Here is a 15022-nt window from a genome sequence, read left to right on the forward strand (position 1 = left end):
CCCTGACCATTCGTCAATCTAAATGACCGAATCCCTGACCATTAGTCAATCTAAATGACCAAATCCCTGACCATTAGTCAATCTAAATGACCAAATCCCTGACCATTAGTCAATCTAAATGACCAAATCCCTGACCATTCGTCAATCTAAATGACCAAATCCCTGACCATTCGTCAATCTAAATGACCAAATCCCTGACCATTAGTCAATCTAAATGACCAAATCCCTGACCATTAGTCAATCTAAATGACCAAATCCCTGACCATTAGTCAATCTAAATGACCAAATCCCTGACCATTCGTCAATCTAAATGACCAAATCCCTGACCATTAGTCAATCTAAATGACCAAATCCCTGACCATTCGTCAATCTAAATGACCAAATCCCTGACCATTCGTCAATCTAAATGACCAAATCCCTGACCATTCGTCAATCTAAATGACCAAATCCCTGACCATTAGTCAATCTAAATGACCAAATCCCTGACCATTAGTCAATCTAAATGACCAAATCCCTGACCATTCGTCAATCTAAATGACCAAATCCCTGACCATTCGTCAATCTAAATGACCAAATCCCTGACCATTCGTCAATCTAAATGACCAAATCCCTGACCATTAGTCAATCTAAATGACCAAATCCCTGACCATTAGTCAATCTAAATGACCAAATCCCTGACCATTCGTCAATCTAAATGACCAAATCCCTGACCATTAGTCAATCTAAATGACCAAATCCCTGACCATTCGTCAATCTAAATGACCAAATCCCTGACCATTCGTCAATCTAAATGACCAAATCCCTGACCATTAGTCAATCTAAATGACCAAATCCCTGACCATTCGTCAATCTAAATGACCAAATCCCTGACCATTAGTCAATCTAAATGACCAAATCCCTGACCATTAGTCAATCTAAATGACCAAATCCCTGACCATTCGTCAATCTAAATGACCAAATCCCTGACCATTCGTCAATCTAAATGACCAAATCCCTGACCATTAGTCAATCTAAATGACCAAATCCCTGACCATTAGTCAATCTAAATGACCAAATCCCTGACCATTAGTCAATCTAAATGACCAAATCCCTGACCATTCGTCAATCTAAATGACCAAATCCCTGACCATTCGTCAATCTAAATGACCAAATCCCTGACCATTCGTCAATCTAAATGACCAAATCCCTGACCATTCGTCAATCTAAATGACCAAATCCCTGACCATTAGTCAATCTAAATGACCAAATCCCTGACCATTCGTCAATCTAAATGACCAAATCCCTGACCATTCGTCAATCTAAATGACCAAATCCCTGACCATTCGTCAATCTAAATGACCAAATCCCTGACCATTAGTCAATCTAAATGACCAAATCCCTGACCATTAGTCAATCTAAATGACCAAATCCCTGACCATTCGTCAATCTAAATGACCAAATCCCTGACCATTCGTCAATCTAAATGACCAAATCCCTGACCATTCGTCAATCTAAATGACCAAATCCCTGACCATTAGTCAATCTAAATGACCAAATCCCTGACCATTAGTCAATCTAAATGACCAAATCCCTGACCATTCGTCAATCTAAATGACCAAATCCCTGACCATTAGTCAATCTAAATGACCAAATCCCTGACCATTAGTCAATCTAAATGACCAAATCCCTGACCATTAGTCAATCTAAATGACCAAATCCCTGACCATTAGTCAATCTAAATGACCAAATCCCTGACCATTAGTCAATCTAAATGACCAAATCCCTGACCATTAGTCAATCTAAATGACCAAATCCCTGACCATTCGTCAATCTAAATGACCAAATCCCTGACCATTCGTCAATCTAAATGACCAAATCCCTGACCATTAGTCAATCTAAATGACCAAATCCCTGACCATTCGTCAATCTAAATGACCAAATCCCTGACCATTAGTCAATCTAAATGACCAAATCCCTGACCATTAGTCAATCTAAATGACCAAATCCCTGACCATTCGTCAATCTAAATGACCAAATCCCTGACCATTCGTCAATCTAAATGACCAAATCCCTGACCATTAGTCAATCTAAATGACCAAATCCCTGACCATTAGTCAATCTAAATGACCAAATCCCTGACCATTAGTCAATCTAAATGACCAAATCCCTGACCATTCGTCAATCTAAATGACCAAATCCCTGACCATTCGTCAATCTAAATGACCAAATCCCTGACCATTAGTCAATCTAAATGACCAAATCCCTGACCATTCGTCAATCTAAATGACCAAATCCCTGACCATTAGTCAATCTAAATGACCAAATCCCTGACCATTCGTCAATCTAAATGACCAAATCCCTGACCATTCGTCAATCTAAATGACCAAATCCCTGACCATTCGTCAATCTAAATGACCAAATCCCTGACCATTAGTCAATCTAAATGACCAAATCCCTGACCATTAGTCAATCTAAATGACCAAATCCCTGACCATTCGTCAATCTAAATGACCAAATCCCTGACCATTCGTCAATCTAAATGACCAAATCCCTGACCATTCGTCAATCTAAATGACCAAATCCCTGACCATTCGTCAATCTAAATGACCAAATCCCTGACCATTAGTCAATCTAAATGACCAAATCCCTGACCATTCGTCAATCTAAATGACCAAATCCCTGACCATTAGTCAATCTAAATGACCAAATCCCTGACCATTAGTCAATCTAAATGACCAAATCCCTGACCATTCGTCAATCTAAATGACCAAATCCCTGACCATTAGTCAATCTAAATGACCAAATCCCTGACCATTAGTCAATCTAAATGACCAAATCCCTGACCATTCGTCAATCTAAATGACCAAATCCCTGACCATTCGTCAATCTAAATGACCAAATCCCTGACCATTCGTCAATCTAAATGACCAAATCCCTGACCATTCGTCAATCTAAATGACCAAATCCCTGACCATTCGTCAATCTAAATGACCAAATCCCTGACCATTCGTCAATCTAAATGACCAAATCCCTGACCATTCGTCAATCTAAATGACCAAATCCCTGACCATTCGTCAATCTAAATGACCAAATCCCTGACCATTCGTCAATCTAAATGACCAAATCCCTGACCATTCGTCAATCTAAATGACCAAATCCCTGACCATTCGTCAATCTAAATGACCAAATCCCTGACCATTCGTCAATCTAAATGACCAAATCCCTGACCATTCGTCAATCTAAATGACCAAATCCCTGACCATTCGTCAATCTAAATGACCAAATCCCTGACCATTCGTCAATCTAAATGACCAAATCCCTGACCATTCGTCAATCTAAATGACCAAATCCCTGACCATTCGTCAATCTAAATGACCAAATCCCTGACCATTCGTCAATCTAAATGACCAAATCCCTGACCATTCGTCAATCTAAATGACCAAATCCCTGACCATTCGATCATCAATCTAAATGACCAAATCCCTGACCATTCGATCATCAATCTAAATGACCAAATCCCTGACCATTCGATCATCAATCTAAATGAACAAATCCCTGACCATTCGATCATCAATCTAAATGAACAAATCCCTGACCATTCGATCATCAATCTAAATGAACAAATCCCTGACCATTCGATCATCAATCTAAATGACCAAATCCCTGACCATTCGATCATCAATCTAAATGACCAAATCCCTGACCATTCGATCAGCAATCTAAATGACCAAATCCCTGACCATTCGATCAGCAATCTAAATGACCAAATCCCTTTTGCTCTTTGAAACCAACGACATGTTGAAGGGAGGGGAGGGAGGGGGTTCTGTTCAATACAACAGCCTCGTTCTCGCCACGACCTTGCTACAGAACACATAAAAAAGCTGTAAGCTGATACAGGTTAGGTAACTCTGGACAACAACACCGCCATTGTTTATATCCAACCAATCAGAACGTAGTGGGTAATGTGTGGACTGGGAAATCTAACACCTTCAATTATTTCCTTGCTGATTTTCCTGTCTACGACATCCGATACAACATTCGGTTGTTTTTTTCTGCTAAACCAACAAAACGAAGTCTTATAGATGTGATGTAACACGTCTAGACAAGTTAAGTACGGAGATCAGTGACAGAGCGTTTTGGGTGTTCGTTAAATGGGGTCAACGACCGAGTTGGAAACCCAGGCAGTTCTTAGCTCGGGGTGTTAGTAGTACAGGTTGTTCGTAAGTCGGGCGGTTCGAACTCCGAGCAGTTGATATTTCGGTGGATACACATTTAAAAGTTTAAAATCCTAGCTTCTGTAATCCTGATTGGTCAAATGTTAGGCTAGTTCGTAATCCGAGGTAAAAGTAGTTCGTACACTGGATAGATAATAGAATGTGATTCCTTGTTATATGTGTCCCGATGCGGAAAAAAAAACACCATGAAAATTGTATGGGTGAAAAATGAGAAGTCGAAATAAAAAAAGATTCAGGAAAAAGAAAGGTGGGGGGGGGGAGTGGGGGGGGGAGATTAAGAGGATTAGCAGGTGGATAGTGCAAAATATATTGTAAACAAAATATAATACAAACAAAATATAATGTAAATGTAAACAAAATATAATGCAAACAAAATATAATGCAAACAAAATATAATGCAAACAAATTATAACGTAAAAAAATTTAATGTAAACAAAATATAATGTAAACAAATTATAATGTAAAAAAATTTAATGTAAACAAAACTCTAATCAACACGACAAAAAAAAAGTGGATGAGTAAACCAAATATTCGTACACAACAGCAACAACCACAAAACGAAACAGCAAAACACAAAAAAGAGCACACATACACACACACACACAACTCTACATCAACTCAAACATCAGACGCACAATAAAGAAAACAAAGAGACATTTTAAAATTTCTCACAACAAATATCCACTTTCTCGTGAGGCTCAGAAACCTTTGTGTGCTGTGTATTCAAGTTTTTTCTATAGATAAGCTTCAAGCACATGCCAACTTCATTACTGAGAGAAAAGTTTCCTTTCAAACCTGAAGGTCTATGGGGTAAGTGAAGTAGAGTTCACCTGTTTCTGTGACTTTGGCGTAAAAAATGTTAGTGTGGTCAGCACTATGCCCAGCCGTTATCTACTTTCCCTAACGTGAGTCAGGTACCCATCAGAGCTTGGTTTACTCAGTGACGTTCTTCTGACTTGAACCCGGATGTGAACTCTGGATTTTCATGTTAGCAGGCATATGCTCTACCATTCGACCTTCACTTTTTAACAGCTTATTTGTGAGGTTCGTACAACGAAACTACTTGTTCAACCTGTGAAACATTTAACCTTAGCAGCGTTTGTAATTCGAGGCATATACTGTGTCTTGGGTCAACTCGATTCATACTGTATTGATCAGTTGTTTTTGTTAAAAGCAATTACTCATCTGCCAAGTTATTTATACAGGACACTGAAGCTAAATATAGAAATGTATGTCGTAATTCGACACGTTCTTGATGTCGCAAAACAATAGAAATAAATAAACAATGACCTTGACCGAGAATACACCACTGTCCAGAAACTCATTGTCATGTCATGTTTGCCTGCCGTCCCTACTGGGACATAGGCCGCTGACAAGAGCTTTCCAGACGTCTCTGTCCAGGGCTAGTCTCTCCAACTGTCCCCAGGTGTATCCAATCTTCTTGGTGTCTTCTTCCAGGTCACGTCTCCAGGTCTTTCTTGGTCTGCCTCTCTTCCTCCTGCCTTGTGGATTCCAGGTGAGGGCCTGTCTTGTTATGCTGGATACAGGCTTCCTGAGTGTGTGGCCAATCCATTTCCATTTTCTCTGGAGGATCTCTACTTCCACTGGCAGTTGATTTGTCCGTTGCCATAGAACATCATTTCTGATGGTTTTAGGCCAGCGAATTCGCAGGATCTTTCTGAGACATGCGTTTATAAATGATTGTATTTTCTTCTTATTTATAGCAGTTATTCTCCATGTCTCAGCTCCATAGAGTAAAACAGGTTTTACGAGTGTGTTGAAGATCCGGATTTTTATTCTAAGGGTTAAATCTCCCGAACCCCAAACATTTTTTAGTTGGTTGAAGACTGCTCTTGCCTTACCCGTCCTTATTTTTATGTCTGCTTCTGTCCCACCCTGCTTATCAACAATACTTCCAAGGTAGGTGAATCTATCCACTTCTTCTAGGGCTTCTTCTGCCAGTGTTATAGGGTTGTTGTTTGATGCATTGACTTTGAGAACTTTACTTTTCCCTCTGTGGATGTTCAGACCCAGGCTTGTAGAAAAATTTGCAACCCTGTTGGTTTTATCCTGCATTTGCTGTTGTGTGTGAGAAAGAAGGGCCAGGTCGTCAGCAAAGTCCAGGTCATCCAGCTGGCTCCACAATGTCCACTGTATACCGTTTCGCGTTTTCTCTGTTGACATCTTCATAACCCAGTCTATGGCCAGTAGGAACAGGAATGGTGAAAGTAGGCAACCCTGCCTTACTCCGGTCCGTACTGGGAAGGCCTCTGTAGTCTGTTGGCCATGCACTACTCTACATTTGAGACCTTCATATGAAGACATAATAATGTTGACTATTTTCTGTGGCACCCCGTAGTGTCTCAACAATTTCCACATTGACTGCCTATCCAGGCTATCAAAGGCCTTCTCATAGTCTATGAAATTAATATAGAGAGATGAGTTCCACTCTTGGGTCTGTTCAATGATGATGCGCAGGGTAGCAATTTGGTCTATGCATGACCTTTCCTTCCTAAAGCCCGCCTGTTGATCTCGAAGCTGGGGATCTATGGCTTCCTTCATTCTGTTTAATAATATTCTGTTGAAGACTTTGCCTGGGATGGACAAAAGTGTTATCCCTCTATAGTTAGAGCATGCACTAAGATCGCCTTTCTTTGGAAGCTTTATGAGTAGTCCCTCCTTCCACTCCTCTGGTATTTGTTCATCTTCCCAGATTTTCTTGAAGAGTGTGTATAGTAGTGTGGTGCTAGTTTCTATATCTGCTGTCAGTGCTTCTGCCGGTATACCATCTATTCCTGGAGCCTTCCAATTTTTCAGCTGCTTTATAGCTCTATGTATCTCTTCTTTTGAAGGTGGGTTGCAGTCTATAGGGAGGTCACTTTCAGCTGGTGGTATGTCTTGCGTGCACTCTGGTGTTGGTCTATTCAGTAGTTCTTCAAAATGTTCTACCCATCTCTTCATCTGTCCTTCCGCATCAGGTATTGTCTTTCCATCTTTGGTTCCAGAAACTCATTACCCAGGTTATTTCATAGAGCCAGAACCTTACCAGAATTAACTGACATTTTCTTTTTTCCTTTTTCTTTGTTGATTTTTTTTTCTCTTTTTGCTTCTTTGGTAAAATGTATTGTTTCCTTCTGGACATCGCTTGATTAGCAGACGTCAAAGAGTTTTTGCATGTTTCACTTTTAAAGAGAGAACTTTTAAAATTAAAATTGGTAATTCATGACCCGTGTACCCACAAAAAAAATGAGGTAAATGAAAATTAGAAAACTCCACATGTAGTAAAAACATTATGAGATTTTTTAAAAAAAAGATAAAAGATACGACCCCGTGTTTGCGTTTTATTAGTTGGAATGTTATAAAAGTGTGTCCTATGTGATAAAAGTGTGTCCTATCCTATAAAGTGTGTCCTGTGTTATAACAGTGTGTCTATGTTAGGAAAGTGTTCTGTTATACAAGTGTGTCCTATCCTATAAAAGTGTGTCCTATGCTATAAAAGTGTGTGTCCTATGCCTGCATCAACCCTGCTGTGTCTAATGCCCCGTGTGTCCCTGGCCTAAGATTATCTTTTCTCCCAGTGTCAACAGCACTTAGAATGTGATGATGACCTCAGCAAGAGGTGCTCCAGGACTCGTGGCTCCTGTTGGTTCGGGCAGTTCTAGGTTATCTTTCTGGTGCGTGGGACTTGGTCGTGTGCTGAGTTCATGTATTAGTGGTCACAAGAGGTGAGACATAGCTGAGTGGTGACAAGTGGTGAGGTAGCAGTGTAGTGAGTTCAAGAGTTTATGGTAAAAAGTGGTGAGACACAGTCGTGTGCTGAGTTCATGTATTAGTGGTCACAAGTGGTGAGACATAGTCGTGTGGTGACAAGTGGTGAGACATAGCCGTGTGGTGACAAGTGGTGAGACATAGCCGTGTGCTGGGTTCATGTATTAGTGGTCACAAGTGGTGAGACATAGTCGTGTGGTGACAAGTGGTGAGACTTAGCCGTGTGGTGAAAAGTGGTGAGACATAGTCGTGTGGTGACAAGTGGTGAGACAGCAGTGTGGTGAGTTCAAGAGTTTATGGTAAAAAGTGGTGAGACATAGTAGTGTGCTGAGTTCATGTATTAGTGGCAAGTGGTGAGACATTGCCGTGTGGTGACAAGTGGTGAGACATAGCCGTGTGGTGACAAGTGGTGAGACATTGCCGTGTGGTGACAAGTGGTGAGACATAGCCGTGTGGTCACAAGTGGTGAGACATTGCCGTGTGATCACAAGTGGTGAGACATAGCCGTGTGGTGACAAGTGGTGAGACATAGCCTTGATGTGAGTTCAAGAATCAATGGTGATAAGTGTCGAGAGACGAATCATGAATCTACCCCCCTAACCCCAGTCAATGCACGGGTCTAAACCCTTACCATAGTCAGTGCCAGGGTCTAAACCCTGACCCTAGCCAATGCTCGGGTCTAAACCCTGACCCTAGTTAATGCACGGGTCTAAACCCTGACCCTAGTTAATGCACGGGTCTAAACCCTGACCCTAGTTAATGCACGGGTCTAAACCCTGACCCTATTCAATGCAGGGGCCTAAACCCTGACCCTAGTCAATGCACGGGTCTAAACCCTGACCCTAGTCAATGCACGGGTCTAAACCCTGACCCTAGTTAATGCCAGAGTCTAAACCTGACCCTGGCTGCCACCAATCGATACCAGAATCTCAAATCTCTAGCACCTGTTGCTTCTCGTAGCATCCTCCAAATCTCGTCGCCCAAAAAACCCGAGAACTCGTTTCATCATCGAGTGACGTAGACACCACGTGACCAGTAGCTCCACGACAGTCTATATTTAGAAACAACCTTTCCGCTGCTCTACAGGAGGGGAGGAGGAAACGAAGAGAGGTAGAGGGGGGGGGGGACTCGAGCGCCGCATTTGTCACTCCGTCCGTGTCCCCGGGGGCTTCTCTGACTTTGATTGGCCTCTGGGTCATGACGTGTACAGGCCGCTGTCTCCTCTGATCCAATTGTCTTATTATTTCAATTTCAGCTGCGCGCGCTTCTACAGGGCTGACATGCGCACTGTGGTGGAGGCTGGGGTCCTCGTGAATTACTTGAGGGAAGAGAAACTATAACCAATATAGTCTTGCGTTTGCGTGTTGTTGTTTTTTTATCTTTGAATTTTATATATATATATATATATATATATATATATATATATATATATATATATATATATATATATATATATATATATAGGCCTATATATATATATATATCAAAGAACCCTTTCCTATTAACATTTTACACCCCACCTCCCCTACAGCCTTTTACACCTCCCCTACAACCTATTACATATCAACCTACTCTCCCCTATAACTATCAACAACCCCCCCCCCCCAAACACACACTTCCCTAATAACAATCCACATCCCTCCCCTCCACTGTAAAATTTCACATCCCACCTCCCCTCCCTCGCCCCTTTAGTTCCGTGTTATCAAAAGATTAGTATGACGTCACCGAAAGACCGTCCCAAAATTCTGTCTGGTCATTAGGAGCCGGACCAGATAAGCGGCTCTAACCACGTGATGTGGCAGGTGTGTGCCTTAACACGGTGGCGTGCCGGATCAGTCGCTGATCTATCGTACGGTTTTTGTGTGGTGAGGACAGGCCCTGGAATTTCATTGGATTCGGACTAAATAAATGACGTTTTTAATTTCTGTGATTTAAAAAAAAATGGAGTTTTTGTGTTCTTCAGTTTTTAAAGTGCTGCGAATAATGAATTCTGTTATTCTGAGCTATTTTTAAACGTTTTCGCCTGGTGCATTGTTTGTGTATTATTTTAATTTTTTTTTAACTTTAATTTTTTTTTATTTTTTTTATTTTCGTGTTGGAAAGTTCTGATTATACCCTCAGGGGAGGGAACTCTTATTTTCGTTTGGAAATGTGTAACCTGAGTTGGTAAACAGAGTTAACGTTCTTGATTTTTTTTTCTTCATGTGCGTTTCTTAAACTAAAGCCAGTGTGGTACGGAGGAAAAGGGAGGGTACTGAGAAATTATTTAAATTCGATTTGGTGGGTTGTGGTGATTTAGTGAGGTAAAGTTGATTTGGTGTGGTAAAGTTCATTTGGTTAGGAAAAGTTGATTTGGTGAGGTAAAGTTCATTTGGTGAGGTAAATTTGATGTGGTGAGGTAAAGTTGATTTGGTGAGGTAAAGTTGATTTGGTGAGGTAACGTTGATTTGGTGAGGTAAAGTTGATTTGGTGAGGTAACGTTGAATTGGTGAGGTAAAGTTGTTGTGGTGAGGTAACTTTGATTTGGTGAGGTAACTTTCGATTTAGTGAGGTAACGTTGATTTGGTGAGGTAAAGGAGATCTGGGTAAGTGTAGGTGAAAACCAGTTAGAAAAAAGATTTTGGTCTTAAGGAAAAGATAAAATGGACCTGTCTAAACAGTCGCTAATGACGTCACAAGGACCGGGTTTTTTAATGTGAAGGGCAGATATTTATTTACACTTTTCGCGAATCCGGATTATGCGATGCTTTTTACGTCAGCCGCGTGCAAATTTTTGTCACACATTTATTAACTGATACGTTTCACACGTCAGTAATTGGGTGTGTTGATAGGATGCATGTGTTTATGTTAATATATCAGTATTAGGCTTGTGTTTATGTTGATGTGTTCGGCGAGTGTTTATGTTAGGCTAATGTGTTAGACTTTTGTTTCTGTTGATGTGGCTGTATTAGGCGTATGTTTGTATTGATGTATTAGGTTTGTGTTTATGTTGATATGTTAGGCTTGAGTTTATATTGATGTGTTAGTCTTGTGTTTATGTTGATATGTTCGGCGTGTTTATGTTGATATGTTAGGTTTGTGCTTATGTTAATGTGTTAGGTTTGTGTTTATGTTGATGTATTAGATTTGTGTTTATGTTGATTTATTAGATTTGTGTTTATGTTGATGTATTAGTCTTGTGTTTATGTTAATGTGTTAGGCTTACGGTTATGTTGATTTAGGCTTGTGTTGTGTTCGGTTTTTGTTTATGTGTTAGGGTTATATTTATATGGATGTTGATATTTAGGATTCTGTTAATGTGGATGTTGATGTTTAGACTTGTGTTTATGTGGATGTTGATATTGAAGCTTCTGTTAATGTGGATGTGGAAGTTTAGGCTTGTGTTAATGTGGATGTGGAAGTTTAGGCTTGTGTTTATGTGGATATAGCTCTTCGCGGCAATAAATGTGTAGGTGGTGTGTAGCCTGCCCTGTGAACGTGTAATGGCGTGTTCGACTCACTCATCCATGTCGTGTATCACGTATCCTGATCGTCAAGCTTGACCGATTTCAGCAAAAACAACCCCCTCTTTCACCTCCTAATCCACCCCACCCCTTCCCTTCACTCCCTAATCCATCCCTTACCCCACCCATAAACACGCGTTATTTCTTGAACAGATAGCTAAACAACCCCCTCATTAACTGTGAATTTTATGGCACAATTAACTAGGGGAGGGGTGGTGACGGCATGGTAACCAGAACATTTTTTTATAACCGCAGCTCGAATCTCATGAGTCTCAAGCTTTAGTTACCTGGCGCCTGGTGGCCCAACCTGACTAGAGACCTGGCCAGAGGCGTAGCGAGGGGGGTACATATGTCCCCGGGCGCCGACCTTGGGGGGCGCCAAAATGGGTTGGAAAAACAAATTAAAATGTCATTATAGCTGCATTTTTGCATTATAAATAGTTTGAAGGGGGTGCAAATCGAAAGTCTGAGGGGGGGGGTACAAATTGAAAATGTTCTCCCGAGTGGGGCGCCATATTGAAAGTTTGTCCCCCGGGCGCCGGGAAGGGTAGCTACGCCTCTGGGCCTGGCTGTTCCATCACTAGAACCGCTGAGTAGTCGTGACTCTGTCTTTCCCAGCCTTGTAGAAGTAAACAATATGAAGAATGCAGGTCCTCGGTTTTTGTATCCTTGCGGCCTTGTCAATAACAATGGCATTTACGGTTGTGTTGATGTCTAGTTAGTGAGGTTTATTGGGGTGTATACTGTAATCTGTAATGCACTTACATAAGAAAATATACATAAATTTTCTTCCGCTGTAAAATATAATGGTAAAGGTGATGTCGTTGTAGAACATTTTGAATATATTTTAGGTTCATGTGGTGTAGTCTTCTATAAGTAGAAGTTTTTTGTGGGCTTATATAAAATGTTGATGGTGTTGTGGTCCTGTTATAGATGGTGTTGTGAGACTGTGGTCGATGATGATGTGGGCCTGTGGTAGATGATGTTGCTCGCCTGTGGTAGATGGTGTTGTGGGCCTGTGGTAGATGGTGTTGTGGGCCTGTGGTAGATGATGTTGTTGGCCTGTGGTAGATGATGTTGTGGGCCTGTGGTAGATGGTGTTGTGGGCCTGTGGTAGATGGTGTTGTGGGCCTGTGGTAGATGGTGTTGTGGGCCTGTGGTAGATGATGTTGTGGGCCTGTGGTAGATGATGTTGTGGACCTGTGGTAGATGATGTTGTGGGCCTGTGGTAGATGATGTTGTGGACCTGTGGTAGATGATGTTGCACGCCTGTGGTAGATGATGTTGCTCGCCTGTGGTAGATGGTGTTGTGGACTTGTGGTAGATGATGTTGTGGACCTGTCGTAGATGATGTTGCACGCCTGTGGTAGATGGTGATGTGGGCCTGTGGTAGATGATGTTGTGGACCTGTGGTAGATGATGTTGTGGACATGTAGTAGATGGTGTTGTGGACATGTGGTAGATAAAGTACTGGGTCTGTGCTACTGGTTGTTATCACAATGGCCACTGTTTAGCTCTAGGGTCACTAACCACGCCCCGTGTTGCTATGAGGTCACAAGGTTAATTACATGCACCTGATTTGTTTGAATAGTGACCTGTTACTGTAGCATAACTAGTCACATGACCTGATTGTCTCTTGTATCGTCCGCGGTTTAGTCAGTGTGTTTACAGCTGCAGGTGTTATGTGCATATCCAGTGTTAGTGCTTGTATTATGTGCATGTATTTATATCTGCTGTGTTGGTGGTTGTGGTAGAGTTTATGTATGCAGTTGTTGGCTCATGTCTTTACTGTATCTGCCAGTTTTAGTGCCTGATAATTTATATTTGCCGTTGTTAGTTGCATTGTTTCTGAAAGGGATGTAGCCAAACGGATGTTTTGATTTTCCAGAATATTGTATTGTATTATATTTTGAAATGTCTTAAGCATCGACACACGTTTTTAATGGGTATGGACAATTCCTTCTAGGTTTGTAGTAGTACTGTGGATATGGACAATCATTTCTATTTTGTAATATAGTGAGATTGCGAGCTCCTACTAAAACATTAAATAAACCCTCCTTTACACACACCCTCCCCAAATCTGCCCCTCCCCCCCCCCCCCCACCTCATACCCTCTAGACAGCACCCAGCGTGTAACCCCACACGCCTTTGATGCTTAGCTTGCCAGTAATGACATAGTCGCCCCTATTCAATTGTGTCTTCTAATTACAAATTCCCGAGATAAATTCCCGAGTGTGTGGTGGCTACACCCCCCCCCCCCACACACACACAGTAGGACGGTCTAAGCACACTCAAGACGACAACCCAGGGACTTGCTGTACATGGCCCCTCCATGGGACGACTTTGCTGCACCCATGGGACATTGATGTCGGAGTCAACTTTACATGTGTAAAGGGGGTAGAGGAGGTTGGGGGTGGGTTTAGGTGATTTTCATTCGAATTCTTGTAATTCTGGGGTGTCGAATTGTACAGTTAAAAACAGGTGTGAATCCCCCTCTTCCCCCCCCCCCCCACCCAACGGATTCTACTTTGATTCTGGCTCTAGTTAACTACCCGTAAAGGTGAAGGTTGTCTTTCAAAAGTTAATGAGTGTGTAAGGATTTACAACTATGCTTAATTGACAGGGTTAAGACTTAATTAACGAACACATCTAACCACATATACAGTGCGGAGAAAGTCTACCGATATCCCCCCCCCCCGAACAAAATGGAAATTTATAAAGAAAATATATACTTTTACCATTCCCAGTGTCCCCCCCCCCCCCCCCTCAGGAAAATTTAGTCCGCCTACCCGAAAATATCAAGTGAACCCCCGGAGAAAAAAGTCTTGAAGAAACACTGAACTTTAAAATTTGATCTTGAAAATACAATGTAGTGCTAATTTAATTCGTAAAAATATTTTTATAACGTTTTACATATTAAGCTTTAACGTATCACCTGCAGCGGAGATTAACTCTAGATTGCCGTTCCTCTGTAACACAAATTTGCACACAGAGTTCATTCCCCTAGTTTAATGGACGCCATAACCCATTTAAATATTTTTTATCCATTCTGCATAAACGTGTAGTTAAGTAGATCTAAGTGTACGCAATGTATCGCAGTGTGTACGTTTATCCTTTAGTACACAAAAATATAAGTCACTGCATTAGTGCAGCGCATAGTGTACTACATTGGTGTACAATGTAGTGTACACATTTCCTATATTAAAACCAACACGAATTATTTCCCCCCACCCCAGGAAATCAAGAATTTCCCACCCCTAACCAGTACGCAGCTATGTTAACCAGAGCGTGAAGCCGCCATTTTATAGAATTGGTAGATTGGTTACCGCGGTGAACATTGCTCTCTTCCCCCCTCGTCTTAGGTCTTAGGTCCCATTCTCCTGTATCCCAATGTAAGGTCACCTTGTGACAGAGTGATACGGATCGGGTTCTGTAATGGAGAAAACTCCCATTTGGTCAGTTTGTTTTGACGTGTGTGGACTTAATCTTTTCTAGCGTTCGTTCTACTGCATCTGGACATTAATGTGCTGCATGTTT

The 15022-nt window shown here is 41.4% G+C and overlaps 1 protein-coding gene across 3 annotated transcripts in view; it reads left to right on the forward strand.

Moving 5' to 3' along the window:
• The window catches only part of LOC131927688 (serine/threonine-protein phosphatase 2A 55 kDa regulatory subunit B alpha isoform), a 40966-nt gene that overhangs the window by 10899 nt on the left and 15045 nt on the right, over positions 1-15022 (forward strand). The window contains exon 1 of one of the 3 annotated variants that reach the window (XM_059283452.1): positions 14851-14940. The exons of 1 other annotated variant lie outside the window; for it this stretch is intronic. The gene's annotated coding sequence lies outside the window, so the exon portion shown is untranslated. Of the gene's footprint in view, positions 1-14850; positions 14941-15022 lie in introns of those variants that run through there. One more of the 3 variants, XM_059283468.1, reaches the window with a different exon arrangement.

This window comes from Physella acuta, unplaced genomic scaffold (genome assembly GCF_028476545.2).
Source record: "Physella acuta isolate Inbredline_101_S28 unplaced genomic scaffold, ASM2847654v3 ptg000089l, whole genome shotgun sequence".
Lineage (NCBI taxonomy): Eukaryota > Metazoa > Mollusca > Gastropoda > Physidae > Physella > Physella acuta.